Below are 20,538 nucleotides of genomic sequence, written 5' to 3' on the forward strand. Positions count from 1 at the left end.
CATCTCCTTGGGGGCAAGTCTAATTGAAGTTGCTTGATTTCTGTTACCAATCACGGTCTTTTCAAACTGCATTCCTTTTCATCTCTAATGCTTTAAGTTTCTGCTGAATTAGCTGGCTCACTCAGGTGTAATATTTTCTCATATTCTGTCTGCTTGACCACAGACCTCTGGTCGGCTCCAGTCTTCCAGCTAACATTTAAAAAGCACCCAATGCACTCTGAGACAGACTTAGAAGAATTTGCTTACCCCTTCTTAAAATGGTTGTACATAAATTAAGCCATAAATCTGGGTCTCATTCACCTTTACATGTGCTGCACCTTAAATGTCTGTAGTTGGCTTCAGTTTTACTCCCAAAAGTCGAGTCAGGAATCAGTATGAATCCAAGAATGTAAATCATCTGGATCTTTGTCATTTAGTAGACGTTTGAAGGGCTAATGTATCACACAGAATTGTAGGGGTTGGAAGGGACCTCCAGGGATCATCGTGTCCAACCCCCCTGCCAAAGCAGGTTCCCTATAGCAGGTCGCACAGGTAGGCATCCAGGCAGGTCTTGAACATCTCCAGAGAAGGAGACTCCACCACCTCCCTGGGCAGCCTGTTCCAGTGCTCCGTCACCTCACTGTAAAGAAGTTCTTGCGCACATTTGTGTGGAACTTCCTATGCTGCAGTTTCCGGCCATTTCCCCTTGTCCTGTCTCCACTCACCACTGAAAACAGTCCGGCCTCGCCATTCTGCCCCCCACACCTTAGGTATTCATAGACCTGGATCAGGTCCCCTCTCAGTCTTCTTTTCTCAAGGCTGAACAGACCCAGTTCACTCAGCCTTTCTTCATAGGAGAGATGCTCCAGGCCCAACAGTATCAACAGTACTGTAGCAAGTTACTTAATTGGATTATTGCACAGAACTGTATATAAATTCCCTTCTTGGCAAAAACAAAAAAAAAAAAAAAAAAAAACACCCAAACAAAACACATTTTGTTGTCAATTTCAAAAGTACATGGTGAGTTACAAGTAGATAAGTGTAAGCTTACATGCATTTGCATTATAATTAATAGAACTAGTGAAAGTGATAGTGAAGTTGGAAATTTTCATGGGAATACATTCTTCATGGTTAAAAATACCCACAGATATAACCAAGCACTTCTTTAGGTTTTAGGAAAAGCATGGGATGCATTCCTTGACAGTTTTATTTTCTCCTTTGGTTTTACCAAGATGGCAAGTGCTTGACATTTGTATTCTATACCATTAATTATCCATTGATTATCCTAATGGACTTTTTTTGTATATTTGTTTTTTTCTTCTTTTTCTTAGATCCTTGTGTAACCTGTATTTTAAATACCTTGGTTTGTGTTGAAGTTTATGTCTTGTGTTAGACCTAGGTTGTGGGGATATGTCAAAGTGCTTTTATTTTCTTTTTTCTTTCCAGAGAAATAGATAATCATGAAACGATTTTTTCTCAGCAGTTCATGAACTGTCTTTTTCCATTTGGTTTTCCTTCCTCGGACAAGGTTTGTTCTCCCACCACTTCTGCATTGGAAAGATACAGAGGTAAGAGGGAATGACGGGAGAACCAGGATATGTTGTGCACGATTGTCATCAACTCTGCTGACAGATTCTCTGCCCTGGCTTTCTCTTTTCCTCCCTTTAATGCCTGCTTTTTTTTTTCTTTCTTTTTTTTTTTTTTCTTTTCTTTTTTTTTTTTTCCTCACTAGTAAAGGCATTTAATGAAGAATGGAGGCAGGTGATTTTGACCATGGGACCAAGGGGGTGGATGGAGCCTATTGTAGGAGATGGTGAGAATGATTAGAAGGAGAGTTATTTCTCTCAGCATTAGTAGATGGGATTCACAGATCCTTTTAGTTTTGTGATCTCCAAATGATGCAAGATTGGCCTGGCTGTAGAGTATTGCCAACTGTAAGTTTCTTGCAAAGTGTATATGATTTATTTTATCATCTTTAGCTTGGAGATGGGGAAATCAAACACAGAAAATTAAGTTATTTACTAGTGGGAATAAAGACAACCGAAGCTGGGAACTGCAGCAGAATTAATGCAATCCCACTTTCCAGATTTATGTCTGTTTACCTTTTGTCATAAGGCTGCACACAGAGACTTAGCAATTATTCACTTTCAAAATAACTTAAGATAATAGCTCAGACCCTTATTAGTTTTGGGTATTGTTGGACTTTCCTAAATATTTTAAGGTGGTTCAGCTAGATAATTGATTATGAATAACTGATATTCAAACACTCCTTTGAAAACATTCATGGAGTCAGATCCAGAGCTAACACAGAACAATATACTCCCACTGAAATCACACTTACTGAGCAAGTTCAGCATTGTAATATTTCCCTTAGTAATAATATATACAAAGTGAAGTATTTCTGAAATTACAGAATGGATATTATGAAAAAAACTACCATAAATTACTTATTGTAAATCATTAATAACTTATTATATGCTCAAGAGTCCCATTGTAGAGCATAAAAAACATTTATTTCAAGTCTTTTTTAAGGTCCAGCACTTTCATCCCATACGTAACATCATAAAAGTTTCCAGTGAAATAAAATTGAATGGAAAATCTGTGTATACAAAATTGAGACATGCTAAAAATACATAGATTGCACAAAGGCTCTGATTTTTCTTGCATGTAAATATGAACACATAGAAGAAAACCTTTCCCCTGCAGGGCTGATGACCTCTGAATGAATTATTACAGGAAAATGAATTCCTCAATAGAACATCAACATTCAGTACATGGTCCTGAGGATGAAGATGGATCCTTGTAAATCTTTGCTGATAAAGTATTACCTGTCACATTGTTGTCTAAAATAATGATGCTTCATTTCTAAGCTAAATCACAGTGCAATAAAAATGCATGGAACTAGTAGTCTAGTGAACCATGCCATGAAAAATTATAATTGTTCTGCATAAGTCTCTGGAGATTTCAGGTCCATGAAGCTTTTATTAAACTTATTCTCTTAAACCAACTATGCTATTAACAGATAAAATAAGTGTAACAACAGAATTTTAGCTACATTAAAACTGTTTCTAGTAATATTATTTGTCATTAATATACATATATTTTTCATACACTATAGCTGTTTCAATCCAATGAATCTATTCATGATATATATATTCATTACTGTGTAATAATCAGCATGGTTTCCTTGTGTCAGCATGCTAAATCATGAGGCGTATTAATTTGTTTGCTTTTAAGAGAGATTGGAATGGAGGTGTTATAGTCAGAAATACTAATTATAATATAATTTATTAGAGTTTACATCAGCTGATGACATTTTAAATCCATAGTCCAAATTTCTTAATTGATCTCAAGAGCAGAACATCATATTCAGCTTGCTGTTGACTCCTACATTTGATTGAAAAATGATATTGCTTCACCTTATGTATATGAATCTCTTTGCAGAGAGCTTTTCTGCTGCAGTGATATCTAAATTAAATTAGTACCACAGATTAGAAGAGGAGGAAATGTTTAAAATGACATTAAAACTGAGCAGTAAATCTTTCACTTTTAAAAAGAAATGAAAAAAATATTTCATTACTTATTTCTCATCAAAAGTAGGCAACTAATTAGTCTTGCTCCAATTAAGACTTGTGTTATATAGAAGATGATTGATTCTGTCTAGATTTTTGTCCTTTGATTACATAGCAACAAGGAACGTGTAAAGTTTTCATCATTTATGTGAATGTATGCTTTGTGCATGAGCAGTGGTGTATTATTTTGGCTGAATGGGTTGCCCAGCAAGGATGTTCTCTCCCTGGAGACATTCAAGGCCAGGCTGAATGGGGCTGTGAGCAACCTGGTCTAGAGGGAGGTGTCTCTACCTATAGCAGGGGGGTTGGAACTAGGTGATCTTAAAGGTCTCTTCCAACCCAAACCATTCTGTGATTCTGTGATTTGATAACTTTATTTCCATGATTTTCAGCTGATAAAGAACAGGTGTTGGCCATACAGGAAGATTACTAACCACATATAGAGTCTACAGATGGCTTTTGAAAGCGTATCCAGGCTGATGATTCCAGTGTGAAGAGGACATAACAATAATGGGCACTCATAAAATATACGTTCAAGGTATGACGCAGGATCTGGATCTTTTACAAGATAGCCTTGCAAAAAAACCAACTAGCCAGTCTTAATTCCCTACAGCCTGTAGCATATAGCTGCCCACTCTCCCAGATCTTGCTCTCTTCTTATCTTTTAAAGATGAGAAGTTTAATTAACATTAAATTAAAAATGTAGAGGGGACTGTTTTCTTTGTAACTGCAGAAATCAATTGCAAATTCTTATACAAAGATAAGTTAAAAAGTGAGGAGAGACAGGCAAATGCAGATTTCCCATTGTCATGAGCACTGGGCTATTGCAGACTGCTACAGACACTGGATCTCCTGCTGCAATACTTTCTTCATTTCTGTGTTTCAGATATGGTCCTTGGCATACATCACATCAGTGCTTACTGCTGCTCCCCACTGATGGTTGTCATGCTACAAAGAGAGAGAACTGATGAGAAGTGGACTTACCACAGCCGGAGTTCTTTTGCATTCTGCATACTTTCCTGTTCCATGTGTACACAAAAGGGTAGACATAGTGCAGAGGCAGGCTGCTACTGAACTGTAGCTGTTCTTACAGGCAACAAATCTGCTGTTAAGCAGTAGGAGTAGTTACCCTAGGAGTAGTTACCCCTGTTAATAGTGTCTTTACAAAATTAACCTGCCTCCAAGTCTCTTCTGTAGCATGAATTAGGCTTAAAGGTCCTCAGAAAATAAGGCTAAAGAAATCCACTCATCATGAAAAATAATAGACAACATAATTTGAACAGTATGTAATTGAACAATGTTACTTCCACAAGCATTTTCTGGCCTTACCTTGTAAATTAAATAAATTCCTGATAAATACATGAAAATCCAATATAATTACTTTTCTTGTTCATATCTCTTGGTTGAGAAATATTTATCTGTGACAAAGCAAATTTTCTGTACTGTTGAACTACTTTCATCTGAACAGGTTGTACCTCTTTTGAATTTATATGCTTAGCTGAGAAGGAGGCTTGCTTGCTTGCTTGCTTGAAAAAGGGAATTTTGTGAATCATGAAAACAGGGAAATCTCATATGCACAAACCACTGTCTAGGATTTTTGTCTCACAATTTGCACATTAACAGAAGAATTGTTAATTTTCAAACATAGTCATCAGTAACTACTCAGGGTTTTGCTTCATGAGATGTGAAACTCTGAATAGTTTGTTGCTCTGTGATAATGCACTGGAATGAAAAGGAGCTTCAGTAGCCAGTTCCTCAGATGGTACAAATTTATGAATGTTGCTGGAGTAAATACACAGTCATGTAGGCTGCCTCATGATGTTCTCTTTCATTCTCTGGGCGATGTATGTCATCACATTCACGCAAATCTAGCATAGCTAATGTTATCCAAGATGCTATTTGCAAAGCATGGTAGCCTTGCTCTCTATATAGTGAAAGGAGCAGTCACTATCCAGTTCATTCTCTCCTCAGTCAAAAAACTGCTCCCAAATTACTGGCTCAAGAAAATAACCAGAATATATTTTTACTTCCAAAGCAGAAAACAATAAGCAGTTACTCAATGGTGTATTAGAAATTGAATAGAATGGAACTATAACCATTTACTATCATTGAAAGTTTGCCCCTAGCTTTCAAGTACATATTTTTTATAACTCTTCATTTTCCACTCACTAGCTTCTATTACAAATCACTTATTTTTCTGGTGCCCATCAAGTAAATTCGGACATCGGGTACTACACATAAAAAACACTGTGCAATTATTCTGTTTTGTCGACTCTATAGACTGGAACAAAGACAGCACTGAATCAGGAGTTGGAAGGAGGGTAAAGGAGAAGGAGCCATTGAATAACATGCAGCAGAAAGATACTGAAAGAAACTCCAGAGGTGATCTTCAAGAAAAAACAAAAGTAGACTAAGAAGATAATGAACCATGAAATGGTGAAAGATGAGGAAGGCAGCAGAATAAAGATATTTGCACTTCTATTTGGCAGTAACTGCAGCAAAGCAAACTGTAGTTTTTCTTGTTTGTTTGCTTTTTTTTGTGCTCAGTGGTACCAATATTTCTCTCACAGATATTTTAAGAGCAGTAGAGATAACATTCAGCAAAGTTAGCAAAAATAAATTACTGCCAAGATTCAATTTAATTCAAGAAAACTTCTCTATAGTTTAAAACAACTCTTGTAAATCTGCTGTATGCACTCCTGTCACGGAGTTGACCAGATCAATCTATGTCCGTGACAGGGGCGACAGGCCTCTGCCCTCCCCCCCCCACCCCAGTCCCACAAAAATGGGAAGGAAGGAAGGGAGGAAAAGAGCAGCGGCAACAATCTATGGAGGAAAACTTATTTTACTATAATATTGGAATACAAGATAACACAATATATACAATTTAATTGAAATTGAGATTAATAAATCAGACAAGATGAGAGAGAGAGTTCCCGGGACCGATTCAAACCTGAAAAGCTTGGAACGGCTAGGAAAGCACCTCCAGCACCCACTGGAAGGCAGCAAGAGAGCGCCCCCCCCCCCCCCCCCACCCGGAAGGGCCAGATCCCGTGACTGCTGTGATGTACAGGGCTAGGTACTTGGAATTGGGGCAGTGACACTTTAATGCCCCGTACACTACATGATGTTTTGATGTGGAATACTGAAATCCAAAAACAAACAAACAAACAAACAAAAAAAAAAAACATAGAACCATGACAACTCCTTTTAATTAGGAGTGATACTTTTGATTTAATAAGTAGTCATGCTATAAGTATTATTTTACTGTGATTTGCTAATAATAAATTCTTCGCATCACTTTTAAAGGAATCAAATAACATTCACATAAAACAAAACAAAACCCTAGAAAAAACATATTGATTTATTTACTTTGACCACAATAGATACTTCAAGGATCCGTCTCTTCTGTATATGTCTAACCTACAGTCTTCAGACGGTATGAGCTGATGACCACTTCTTCTCTGGAGAAGGAAGGTGACATGTTCTGAACAGTATAGTTGTCAGTGTCTGGGGTTGGCATAAGAAAAACCACATGAGGTGTCCCATAATATCTCCCGTCTCCTAGTGGTCTTCTGAGCATGGATTTGTTACATTATAAGACATAAGCATGTATCAAAAGTTATTGAAAAAGCCTGTATGTACGCTTGGACTAGGCACAGGATGTCCAGGAAGGTTATGGAGTTCATGCTTCTCCAAGTTGTTGAAAAACCATCATGACATGATCTGGAGACACTAGTTTGCTGATGACCTTGAAAGTACACGAGACCTCCAGAGATCCCTTCCAGTCTCAGCTATGCTGTGTAATTATGTGTGTATGGATAATATATTCAGTGACTAGAAATGTGCAAGTGCGTGACATTATTCTGAACAAAATATCAGCACCTCTGTATATTTTTGTTGCTAGGGATTTAAAAATGTTCAAAAGACTGAAGTCATGGCATGTGTTTCTATCACAGCTATAAATTCCACAGCTATAGAAATAAGCATATACAATTGATTACATTTTGCTGGCTGAAGGACCAATTAAAAGAGTACTCTATATTATGAAAAACTTTGGGTTACAGCTGGTGATCACACATAAAAGTGGTAAAAATAAAACTGGCTTTTACACTTTGTTTTTCTTTCCAATCTTTGATTCATGTAGTTAATAACACATTCGAAAGATTAAAAGTTTAATGGAATTTACTATAACTTACATTCAGACTTCTTTATTCCTAAAGGATGAATATAATTATTTGAATTCTTCACTTCATTACAGATGTTTAAAGTGAAGCCAATGGCCCTATTCAGATATGAATACAAAGTTGCTCTTTTTTTAGAAAAATTATTTAGTGAAGCAGAACACTTGCCCTTAAAAGAAAGCTAATTCCTCTCTTTAATGGATTGCACATTTTTGTTGTCTGAATTGATATGCCCTAGGCAAATAATTGCTGGAGTTCATTTCTTCAAGCTGATTAGGTAGGTTTTCTGCATCTTTATTGCTCAGAGGAAACTACCCTCTAATTAGAAGTACAATAAATCTACAAGCATCCAGGTTTCATCTCAATTGTTAAGATACATGTTGGATTCTGCTACAAAGAATGATAAACCCAGTTCCATGGTAAAAGTAAGCAGTAGTAAACCAGAATTTAATTACAATGATATCAAGTGTCAGTTTTGATTTCTAGGTATATAGGAAATATAGACATATGTTGACAATAAAACATAGAATGTATAGCATTTTTTAATCTTTCTTACATAAGAAGATCTTTGCAATGTTCTATATAATAAAAAAACAATAGCAGTTATGTACTGTGTTATATTTATTTTGTAACATAAAGGAATGAAATGCATGAAACAGGAGCTACTGTGCAAATATGGCACAGTATAATTATTCTTACTCTATAGAATTGGCAGTTCAGAGTCAGCAGAGAAATAACAAAAGCTGTGTAGAAGACAATGAGAAAATGTGTTTACTCTGTGTACCAGCAGCTGCTGTACGGTCAAATCTGTTGTTCTTGAGCCTTTCTGTGGAGGACTTTTGAGTTTCCTGTGGTCCAAATGGGTTCCATAACTTTCCCTTTCTTCAATCTCATTGTTGTGCTCTACAGGTTCTGATTTAATCTTCGCAGCACTTCAGTTTTATGATCCAGTTACCCTACAGCCTGAGGCCAATACTCACTGTGGTTGCTGTGTGGAAGTCTGTCATCAAAGAAATGATCAGTCTGTAGTACAATCACAAAACAGGAGGGCTGCCATAAGGATTATAGGACAACTACTCTTTAATTTTGATAGCAGAAATGATGTACTGGTCCAGACACAAGAAATAAACCACCTGTACAGATTACTTATTATATCTAACACCTAGAAATAACCTCTGACATATGGTTTGAGCCTTCTAGAATTCCCTTTCCTATATTTGTCTTTTCTTGCAGTCATAAACTGATAAGAGTGCCACTTCCTCTCCTTTTTTTCTGATTCTTCAGTTATGCTTGTTCATTCATTGCTGAAATAGTGGAAACAGATTGTTTCTGCTATAAGAGCATGTTCATGTAATTCCTTTCCCAAATATATGGTTTTAAAGACTTCATTCATATTTAGCTTCTATGGAACAGCTAAATTGCAGGATTAACTAGAGATAAAACAAACTGCTTGGAATCAACTTGGCAGCATAACACATAGCTAAATGAAGGCTAATTTACTCAAATGAGAGATGGAGTATGTTAGTACACAGATGCTGTATGTGCTATGAATGACATCTAATTTTCATTCTACTACATTTCATCTACTCTTAATCCTTTGATCAAGCTTAGACAGGACCAGCAGAAATTATTTTTACTTATCTTGTATGTCCTTTTATACTAATTGGCAAGTTCAAAAGTTTATAAATTCTCAATATTTGTTCAATCTAAACAGCTATGATGATATACACAGAAAATACATGCTATTTGCTACTTTTACAGAGTGTCTGTTGAACAAATATATTTTTTTACATTAGGACTTAACATACATCTCCTATGTAAAAAGAAAAGGAAAGCAGGAAAACCAAGTCATCATACCTCACAGAAGCAACAGAACTGCATAGTACTGTAACATGCTTTATAACATAGAATCATAGAATCACCAAGGTTGGAAAAGACCTCTAAGACCATCCAGTCCAGTCATTCTTCTATCACCAATATTTCCCACTAAGCCACATCCCTCTGTACAACATATAAACATTGGTGTAGGGAGCCTGCTTTGGCAGGGGGGTTGGACTCGATGATCTCTGGAGGTCCCATCCAACCCCTACAATTCTGTGATTCTGTGATTCTGTAAACATTTTTTGAATACCTCTACTGATAGTGACTCCACCATCTCCCTGGACAGCCCATTCCAGTGTCTGACCATTCTTTAGAGAATTCCTAACGTCCAAACTGAATCTCCCCTGGAGTAATTTGGGGCCATCCCTTCTAGTCCTATCACTAGTTACATGTAAGAAGGGGATCCCCACCTCACCACAACCTTCTTTCAGGTAGTTGTAGAGATAAGGTATTCCCTGAGATTCTTCTTCTCCAGACTAAATAACCTCAGTTTCCTCAGCTGTTTCTCATAAGACTTTTATGACTTGTATAACTCATAAGAAGCATATGAAGATGTCTCACATTTCAGTTTGTCTGCTTTTAACTACATCATAAATGTAGTGTTATTGTTTTCATGGTAGTATCGTTTTTTATGAGTCTTTTAGATAAAGAACATATTTCTGTCCCTTTAGGATTCCTTAGAGTGTTGGATATCTTTGACTATAAAATTTATTTGAATTTGTAGCACTTTTAGTTTATACTTCAGTTATATATTACACTCTTAATGCACTATCCTGCTATTATATTTTTGCCTTGTGATAAATGCTTGTGAAATACTGTCTTTGATATTAATTACACAAAGAGCTGAGTCAGTTTGTATGTTTATGATAAAATATTTAGAAGACAATGTGAATAGGCCTTATGTACTGTAGATTTTACTCCACGTCTTGAGAAGACCAGATGTTCTCATTTCTAATGGGGTGTTCATTATTTATTACTGCCACTTTATTGAGATGCCCAGCTGTTTTATTGAATGTGTTTCTGAATCAGTGGTTGTCCATAAGGATGGAAAAAGATGCTTCATTAGAAGGAATCTTTACATTCATGAAGACAATATATCTTAGGATCTGTAAGACCTCTCTGGTTTTGCAGTAATATTAATGTCCCTTAGGAAGATTGTGTAAAATTGAGGACTATGATTATTACACTTCAGGAAACCAATGAAACACAGGTAAAGAATGGTAGTAACAGCTTCCCTGTAAATGCACTGCAAAACAAAGCAAGGTAATTTTTTCCATTCATATAGACTGTACTTCAAATAATCTCTTCAGAAGGTTCTTGAGCATTAGTGAATCTTCAATGTGCACTCATTTTTGAACTCAGCTAAAGGTTACTTTTAAGCATCACTGACAATCCCTAGTAAGAATTTCTGAATTTTACCAGTGTCTGCAGCTAATGGAGTTTGAAGGAAGGTCACAGTTGGAAATAAAGTTTTGTCTCCAAGTTCTTTAGTCCCACTCCTTAAACTCTAACTTCTTGAGTATTAAATGATAAGTAGCTGATTTCGTGTTTAGGGTTTTCTTCATTTTACAGCCCACTATTATCTACTAGCTGAAATTAGAACAAAACTGTCTCTTGAAATAATATTTTTTGAAGGAGCCAGTGCTAAAATAAATAAATAAATAAAATTAAAAAATATAGTCCCAAATTAAGGTATAACTTGGAGAGGCTGGTTCAGATACAGTGGGCACACTGAGTTGAAACCACTGCTTCAACTTTTTCAGATAAAAAATGTTAAAGCATACACATCTTTTTAACTGCATCTTTTCTAGTCACATCCCTTCCTCTAACCTCTTTTCCAGCATAGTTATTACCAGTGGGAACCTTAAAATTAATTATAATCAGTATCCTCTAGTTTTTAAAGAAAATATTCTTTTCATCACTTCAGTCTTGGATGTTGCATCGTTCTGCTGTTAGGCCCCTCCTCCTATCAGTATTCAGTATGTATGCATGAATGTATCAGCTTCTAAAAATATTAGAGCAGTTAGCAACACAAATGAATTATGTGTTCTTATTGTCAGTGGCTGAAAAGAAAAGATGAAAATTTCGGTGGAGTACTAACACTGAACAGGTGGTCTGACGTGTTCATGGAGTCACAAAATCACAGAACAGTTGAGATTGCAAAGCAGCTCTGGTTCATCTGGTCCAATCCCTGTGCTCAAGAACAATCAACCAGAGCAGGTTATCATCATAGAATAACAGAATGGCTTGTGTTGGAAGGAATATTAAGGATCATCAAGTTCTAACCCCCCTTGCACAGGCAGGGCTGTCAGCTTCTAAATTTAGTACTAGGTCAGATTGCCCAGGGTTCCATGCACCCTGACCTTAGACACCTCCACAGAAAGGGCACCCACAGACTCTCTGGCCTCTCTTCCAATCTTCAGGAGCCTCTCCTGGTTGCCATAAATTTTCAAAGGTAATTCAGTATGGCCTTACAGTGACCTTAACCTTGTTCATCAACAAGCGGATGCAAACAGTCAGGTCCCATGCATATATATTTTTTGCATTTTATTTGTCCAGGTGAGCCTTCCCTGTCCTAATCGAGAATATGCAATCACATAGCATGTCTATAATCTTCCTTGGTTGATTGTCCCTGCTTTTCCATCCTGAATGCTTCCTTTTCACATTAGCAAGGTGATCCTTGAGTATTAACTATGTGGATTTAGATACATTTTAGGAATAAACATTTTAAAAACATATTTTCTGTTGGTGGCAATCAAAAAAATGTAAGTAGCAATGCAGAAATATTTGTCCATTTAATAATTTAGAATGTTTTGTAGTAAAATGAATTAAAAAGAAGCGTCTCATAAATGTTTTCAGTAGAAGAGATGTTAAAATTTTATAAAAACTAAAAGATAGCATCCGTACAATTTCAAGATGTAAACAGGGATAGATATTATATGTTGAGAAGATTAGGGGCTCTATTTAAGGAGGTTTCTCTAGGTAGTTAATTAAAATATTGATTTGAGCAATATTGGAACTTTAGAAGAAATGGATAGCTGTGACTGTCATTTTTGAAGTTAAAAGAATTTAAGCTGTGGACCAGTTTCTGGACATTAATCCTCAGTATAATGATTGGGATTTAGAGCTTACTGAAGAATTTTAGTGTCTAAAAATATAATTATAGCCACACAGTAAGAACTGCTTTTGGATGGATTATGTATATTTATACTGAAAATTATGTGGTATGATATGATATCCAATGACATATTAATTAAAACTTGACCTATAGAATTAACAGGGAATGTATCAGACTAATTAAAGTCTGGTCTACCACAAATGTCAAAATTTACTTAGTATTTATTCCAAATTATAGAACTGTCTCTTCGGACTACTTGTCTAGTATTTATTTATATAGTAATTTTCTCGATGATGGTGAGGACAAAGCAATTTAAAAATTAGCCATAACGTGACAAGTGATGGGAGAACAAGTAATGAGGACTGCATATTCTCATAGAAGAATATAAATTGCTTAGTTGAGTGGTCAGATGCCAACAAAAGATACTTCAAAAATTGCCGTGTGTAAGAGGAGAACGTAGATCTTGGAAAACGGCTTCAGGATGCCAGGAGCAGCCAGCTCCCTGTGTCCTCCACAGTGTAATGATGGGGGCAAGAAGAGCTAATGTGCTTCTTGTATAGGTAAAGAGTAGAAATAAGGTCATGAGCTTGCCTCTGGCTGCATCACTGAGAAAAAGAAAAGATAAAAAACTGCATCTGACTCTGTAATATGAAGGGATGTACAAAAACAGTTTGAAGGAGGACACTCAAAATGATCTACAAATTGGAAAACAGCGTGGAACTTAAGGTGCTCAAACTATTGAACTTGTTGAAAAGCAGGCTGAAAGAACATTTCACACATAAATGACTCTGCTGGGTGGAACCTTTCTAACTTTCCTAGAAAAAAAATCAAAGCAGGAGTAAATAACTGTATATTAAATTTAGAGAAAATCAGCCTTCAGGTAAGATGAGTTTGACTTGTACTGTGGGTAATTTAAGATCAAGCAAATGACTCACCATTTTACAAGAAAAAATAAGTAAGATTGGATAGCTATAAGAAAAAAATTAATTCATTTTCTGAGAGCATTCATATTGCCCAAATAAGTGCAATTCAGCACTAGGGCAAAATGGATAGGAAAAAAAACAATTCCAATATTTTCTTCAGGGCTTGGAAGGAATATTTTCCTCTAGGCACAACTATGCAAGTGTTTTGTTTATATTTTTTTTATTTGATTTTGTTTTCCTGCCTCTCACCTCGGAGGTATCAAAGACACTGTTGTGCAGAGCCCTTAGGTTGACTGGATTTTCTGTCTGGAAAATGAACCGATCATTCATCTTTAGAAAAATGCAGCCTGACCAACTGTCAATATTGGAGCCAGTAAGAAATATATTCTCAAATTTACAGAGCCTCCTTTTTTTTCTCCTTGGAAACAAAGCAGAAAGCACCTTTAGCATTATCAAGGCATATACTGTTTATTTAGTTCTCTGTTATTTTGGGGCCCTGAAGTGCTTCTGCTGTACCCTGAACTTCACTACTTCTTTGCTAGAGCTACACAACAGTCCAACTGTCCCAGCTTCTGAGGATTTAAGTACTTCTGCACGAAGCAGATGGTTGTGGTTTTTTGTTTGTTTGTTTTTCTTTACCAATAAAATTTGCTGGAAGAAAATAAATGGCCTGAGATATCTGGAAAATAAACCTAGATGATTTGATGATCCTTGAAGCCTCAAATTCTATGGAGCGATGGAAGTAGTACATAAAAACACAATAAGGCACATTCCTTTAAAAAGAGTATGAACCCACAGGCAGTACTAAATTTAAGTCTGTGAAGATCTTCCTCCACCTCCACCCTCCTCTCCCATCCCCAACAATTAGAGGGCAATGTTTATGCAGAAAAATCTTCCATTAAACTCATAATTAACCATTTGTATGTGCATTCAAAGGACTAAAATGCTAGTGGCTAGCTTACTAGGTTAAATCATCAACCCATGTTTGAGCAGTGGCTCTTCAAATAAAATAAAGGCATTGAAATAAAAGAGTTTGCATAAGAAAAAGCTATAAGTGATCTCATTAGCATTTTTTCCTACATCAGTAGGATACAAGTGTTTAGGAAATTTTCCTGTTTGAGTGTTTGTCAATGAGCAGGGAGATCACTATGTGGCAACAACATCAATAAGTTTAGAAACTGAGGTTTCCAATTAAATGTTAACTCTGCCTTGGGCTTGAAAAAGAGATAAGAAGCTGCTTCATACTGATAAACAAATATGCTTTCAACACAAAGGGACAATGAGATCACTAACTTTGCTTTGCCATATGTGGAATTATCACTTTTTCACTTTATTTAAATGAGAATTATAATACCTAGCACAATGTCTGTTTACACAGATCGAAGACATGCTTGAGATTAAATGATGAAAGTGAAAATCAAACTTTATAAGGTTCATTGCTTGAGGAGTGGTGACAGATAATCACTACTATACTTTCAGTAGGTGACCTGTAAATTATCCGTAAATCCCTATCTTTCGTGAGCACTAGTGATGATGTATGTGTATAGGTAATGTAGAGACCTTAGCTGGGAAGTGTCTCCTCTAAAAATCATTCTCTCTCCTCATCAGTACTGCCCTTGCATTTGAATCTCCTCATGTTGCTACTCTCTTATTTCTGCAGTCTTGAGCAGGTTTTCCAAGGATGTGGCTGTCTTGAAGACTCATTTACATGGCTGCTGACTTGATGTCTATGTGTTGAAATCTGTATTTCTTTTATGGCAAAATTCAAATTGGAAATTTCTTAGTGCTTATAAGTAGCTGATCTTTTAGTTTCTGTTCTCTACTGGGTTTCAAGTAAATTTTTGAGAACTAATGCTTACAGTCCACAGGTGAAATTATGCAAGTGACCTTCAAACTCAGGATCCTCTTCATTGAGAAGGTTGGTTCAGCAATGGAAAAGAAAACAAGAACAAAAGTCAAACAGTGAATAAAAAAACACATCACTTTGTTCTTTTATTTATGTTGCTTTAGGCAATCACTAATGTTTTTTCAGCTCAGTTTGATCTAAGAAACAATTTCACTTGAATAGTCTGCAAATTATAAAAGCTGCACAAGAAAAAAAAAAGTAGGTGGAGAAAATTATTTGTATCCTGTCCTCTGTTCTTATATGTGACCTGTTTTGGGAAAGAAGAGGAAGTTTAAAGCATAGGAACCTAAAAAGTGAATCTGTATGTAATACTAGTAACTGAACTTAAGAAAAAGAATTACTTCTTTTCATTTATTTCCTTTCTTTTTCCAGTCAAAGGTCATGGTGTCAAACTGTGATGAAAGAATGTATAAAAGAAAGGGCTAAAGAAATGGAACTTGATGCTACATGATATCCCAGAGAGATCTAGGCTGACCGAGTAGCCTATTCCATCTGTAAATGAAGATACAGAAATAAGCGATGTTTCCAAACTAAATCCTATAGAAACATGATTCAAGATGAATTTTCACAGCATGTCTTTTGTCTTTACTTAAAGCTCACAAAATGCAGATGGAATTACCACTTTCTTCTGACAGTATTTCATAGTGATTTAATTCCCTTTTCAGCTTATGTGTTCATAGAATCATAGAATCATAGAATCACTCAGGTTGGAAAAGACCTTAAAGATCATCAAGTCCAAACACAACCTAACCATACTACCCTAATTAACAACCCTCTGCTAAATCATGTCCCTGAGCACCACATCCAAATGGTTTCTAAACACATCCAGGGATGGTGACTCAACCACCTCTCTGGGGAGCCTATTCCAGTACTTAACAACCCTTTCTGTAAAGAAGTGTTTCTTGATATCCGACCTAAACTTATCCTGGTGCAACTTGAAGCCATTTCCCCTCATCCTGTCACATGTCACCAGTGAGAAGAGACCAACCCCACTCTCACTGTAAGCATCTTTCAGTGCTGAGTACAGGGCAGGATGGCTTCTCTACTCCTGCTCACCGCACCATGATACAAGCCAGGATGCCATTGGCCTTCTTGGCTGCCTGAGCACACTGCTGGCTCATATTCAGCTGACTGTCCATCAGCACACCAAGATCCCTTTCCATCAGGCAACTTTCCAGCCACACCTCCCTAAGCCTGTAGGGTTGCCTGGGGTTGTTGTGACCAAAATGCAGGACCTGACACTTGGCCCTATTGAAACTCATACAGTTAACCTTGGTCCATCGATCCAGTCTATCCAAGTCCCTCTGTAGTGCCCTTCTTCCCTCAGGCAGGTCAACACTCCCTCCCAACTTGGTGTTGTCTGCAAACTTACTGTGGATGCACTCAATCCCCTCATCAAGATCATTTATCTCATCAAGATCACCTTTATTAGGTGTTCCTGTCATGTTTCCCAGATAGTGTTTGAACCATTAAGAAATGGCCTTTTTGGTGTATAACTACGTTACACTCTTTCTATGAGGAAGACTGTTAAGCAAAACAGACCTGGCTGGCCTGAAAGGGTCAAACAGGGAACACGCAGCCCCTCCTGAAAGGGAAGGACTGCCACGTGTAACATGCGGCCCTTCCTGAAAGGGAAGGACTGCCACGTGTAACATGCGGCCCCTCCTGAAAGGGAAGGACTGCCATGTGAAACCAGCAAGCATAATTAACAGCTTCTTCGTTCCATGACCAAGAGCAGAACATGTTCTGTGGAGAGAACACCTTTTGATCACTGTACTGATCATAATACAAAGAGATTATTAACCAATGATGTATTGCTGTCAGCCACATGAATGTTATCCTATTTAAGTATTGTATACTCCTGTAGCTAAAAGATATAAAAACCCTGTAACAACAATAAACTTTGCTTCTTGCGCCACCAGAGCCTAAGCCCGTCTGTCCCAGGCGTCTTGAGCTGGTCTCCGTCATATGGTGCCGAAACCCGGGAATCTCGGACTCCATATGACAAAGGCGTCGCTTCCTCCCACGAGCCGCGGTTGGTAAGTTGGAATAGGGAGGTAAGGACTAGGGAATTGGACAGATTGTTAAATAAAATGGGACAAGCTGCAAGTACAGAACGAGGCATTTTTTCTGCAATGCTGAAATCATTATTAGTTGCCCGAGGAGTAAAAGTGACTCGGAGTCAGATTAGTAGTTTTTTAGATTTTATAGAGGAAGTATGCCCCTGGTTTCCCAGGGATGGAACTATTAATATTGAAACTTGGAATAAAGTAGGTGAAAGACTCCAGGGCTATTATGCTGTGCATGGTCCTGAGAAGGTACCTATTGATACTTTTACACTTTGGACTCTAATAAAAGAATGTCTCAGAGGAGACACGGGAGATGAGAAGTGGCAGCGGACCACTCGCTCAACAGAAAAGTTATATCCTGCCTTGTCGCGATCAAAATCTCTTGATCATATCCCTTTGTCTATGCCATCAGCACCCCCACCCTCCCCTCCCCAATATAAGCAACCTTTGATTTGTAAATTAGCAAACGACTTGCCGCCTTGTAAACCTCCTGGCACTAACATAACAAAGGATATTTTACCCCCTGATGATTGGGGAGAATTAGAAAAAGAGGCTGCTGAATATCACCGTAAGGATTTAGCGGCTGTATTTCCAGCGTTACAGGTTGCTAATGCCGCTGTGCAGACACAACAGACAGTCAATCAGGCTCGATCAGATCCCCTTGCTGTTTCACCTGCCTTTCGAGCAGGGCGAATGCCTCCCCCGCCTGGAGTAGATGCTTTGCTTATGCAACAATCCCCTATGCAATTAGCGCTCAAAGAAGCAAGGAAAGCTGGGGAAACAATTGATGAATTTTCTGGGCAACTTTTTCCGTCTCAAGTTTTCCCTGTCATACAGCGTCAACTTGCAAACGGTGGCATTCTGAATGATTATGAGCCTATTCCTTTTAAACAACTGAAAGAGCTTAAAGCTGCTAATATTCTTCCCCCTTCTGACTGGAAAAGCTTGGCAAAGGCTGTGTTAAGTGGAGGTGAATATTTGCTTTGGACTTCCAAATATGCGGAACGGTTCTTCTTGTGCCCCTTTATTACCAGTTCCTCATTTTGGAGTGAACCCCAGAGGATTAATGCCTAATGATTTATGGCAGATGGATATCACACATGTACCTTCTTTTGGAAAATCTTCTTATGTCTATGTAACAATTGACACTTTCTCTCACTTTGCAGTAGCCCTCAGACTTGTCTGGTGAAAAACTCTCTCATGTATGCAACCATCTTTTGCATTGTTTTAGCGTTATGGGAACACCGAAATCATTAAAAACCGATAACAAGACAGCTTATGTAAGTAGCGGTTTTGCAACCTTTTGTCAACATTTTAAAATTCACCATAAAACTGGAATTCCATATAATCCAGAAGGCCAAGGTATAGTAGAAAAATTTAATCATTTATTGAAAACTCAACTAAAGAAAATAAAAAGGGGGACATGAGGAATTAAAGATACTCCGTCCTCTATGTTATCACATGCATTATTTGTTTTAAATTTTTTGACATTGGGTGATAACGGAAAATCGGCTGCGGATAGACATTGGAGTAATAAAACAAGAGATAAACCAATGGTATATTGGAGAAATCCAATGGACGGTAAAATTTATGGTCCTGATCCTGTACTAATTTGGGGCAGAGGATATGTTTGTGTTTTCCCTACAGACGAAACCTCACCACGGTGGATACCGGAGAGATACGTCCGTCATGCCGAAAAACAAAGATGGGAGAACTGCGAAGGAAGATTCAGAGACTGACTCTAACCCAGACGAATCCATTGTGTGAACAAATTATAATGCAGCAAGATTGGGATACCAATGTTTCAACAGGAATTCATTGGGCTCTGAATTTTCTCTATATAGATTTAGCTAAGGGGACAAGAGGTTCTGGAACACCTCCCTTAAATTTTCCTTTATGTCAAAGCACAATCACTCCAAAAACAGAATTTGCACCTTTATGGAGAGCATGTCGAGCTAACGAAACAGTGTGCATTGATTCCACTATCTGTGATTGGAATATGATAGGAAATCAAGGGCGACCAATTAATTTGGTCTCAGGAATTTGGACAAAAAACAATCATACGTTCTATTCTAATTTATGGAAAGCAGTCGCAGCCATGGAAAAAATCAAAGCAAAACGATTAAACTTGACTTGGATTCAAATAAATAATAAATGGGCAATGACTGCAGAGAGTTATACAACTGAGTTTTATATGCGAGCTTGTGTTCCAGAACCTTATGCCTTTTTAAGCGGACCACTAAATATTGTAAATAGCATAGTGAGTTGTACTGATTGTGTAATCTCTAATTGTCTTAATAGTAGCAGTAGTTCCTTCTTGTTAGTAAAGCAACCTGATTATGTCTATCTTCCTGTAAATTTGACACATTATTGGTATGCTGATAAGGGAATGGAAATTCTCCAAGAAACTTCTTTGCAATTAATAGAGAGATCTAAGCGAATGGTCGGATTAATAATAGCCGGAATAGCTGCGCTCATTGCTGCCATAGCAGTAACAACAGTAGCTTCTATTTCTTTAACAACTAGTATTCAGACAGCAGCTTATGTTAATGAATTATCAATTAATGTATCTAAAGCGTTACAAAATCAAGCTACTTGGGATGAAAAGATTGAACTGCGTCTCAATTCCTTAAAGGATACAGTAGACATCCTGGGAAGACAGTTACAAATTATAGCTACTCGTGAATCTCTCTTGTGTCATGCAGAATACCGAGCTATCTGTGTGACTCCTGTTGAATACAATAACACCAAATTCTCTTGGAACAAAATACAAGATCATCTTCAAGGCATATGGAATAATGCAAACACATCATTAGATCTTAGGGAATTGAGACAGCACATTCACGATATGATACAATCGCACCATATAGATCTTTCAGTAGCAGCTCAAACTACTACATTTATAA

The 20,538-nt window shown here is 37.3% G+C and overlaps 1 protein-coding gene across 1 annotated transcript in view; it reads right to left on the reverse strand.

The window, feature by feature from the left end:
* Nucleotides 1-4,444: 4,444 nt before the first annotated feature.
* LOC125689585 (uncharacterized) overlaps nucleotides 4,445-20,538 on the reverse strand; it is a 212,493-nt gene continuing 196,399 nt past the window's right edge. The window contains exon 2 of the mRNA XM_048936966.1: nucleotides 4,445-6,504. The gene's annotated coding sequence lies outside the window, so the exon portion shown is untranslated. The remainder of the gene's footprint in view (nucleotides 6,505-20,538) is intronic.

Source organism: Lagopus muta, chromosome 2 (genome assembly GCF_023343835.1).
Source record: "Lagopus muta isolate bLagMut1 chromosome 2, bLagMut1 primary, whole genome shotgun sequence".
Lineage (NCBI taxonomy): Eukaryota > Metazoa > Chordata > Aves > Galliformes > Phasianidae > Lagopus > Lagopus muta.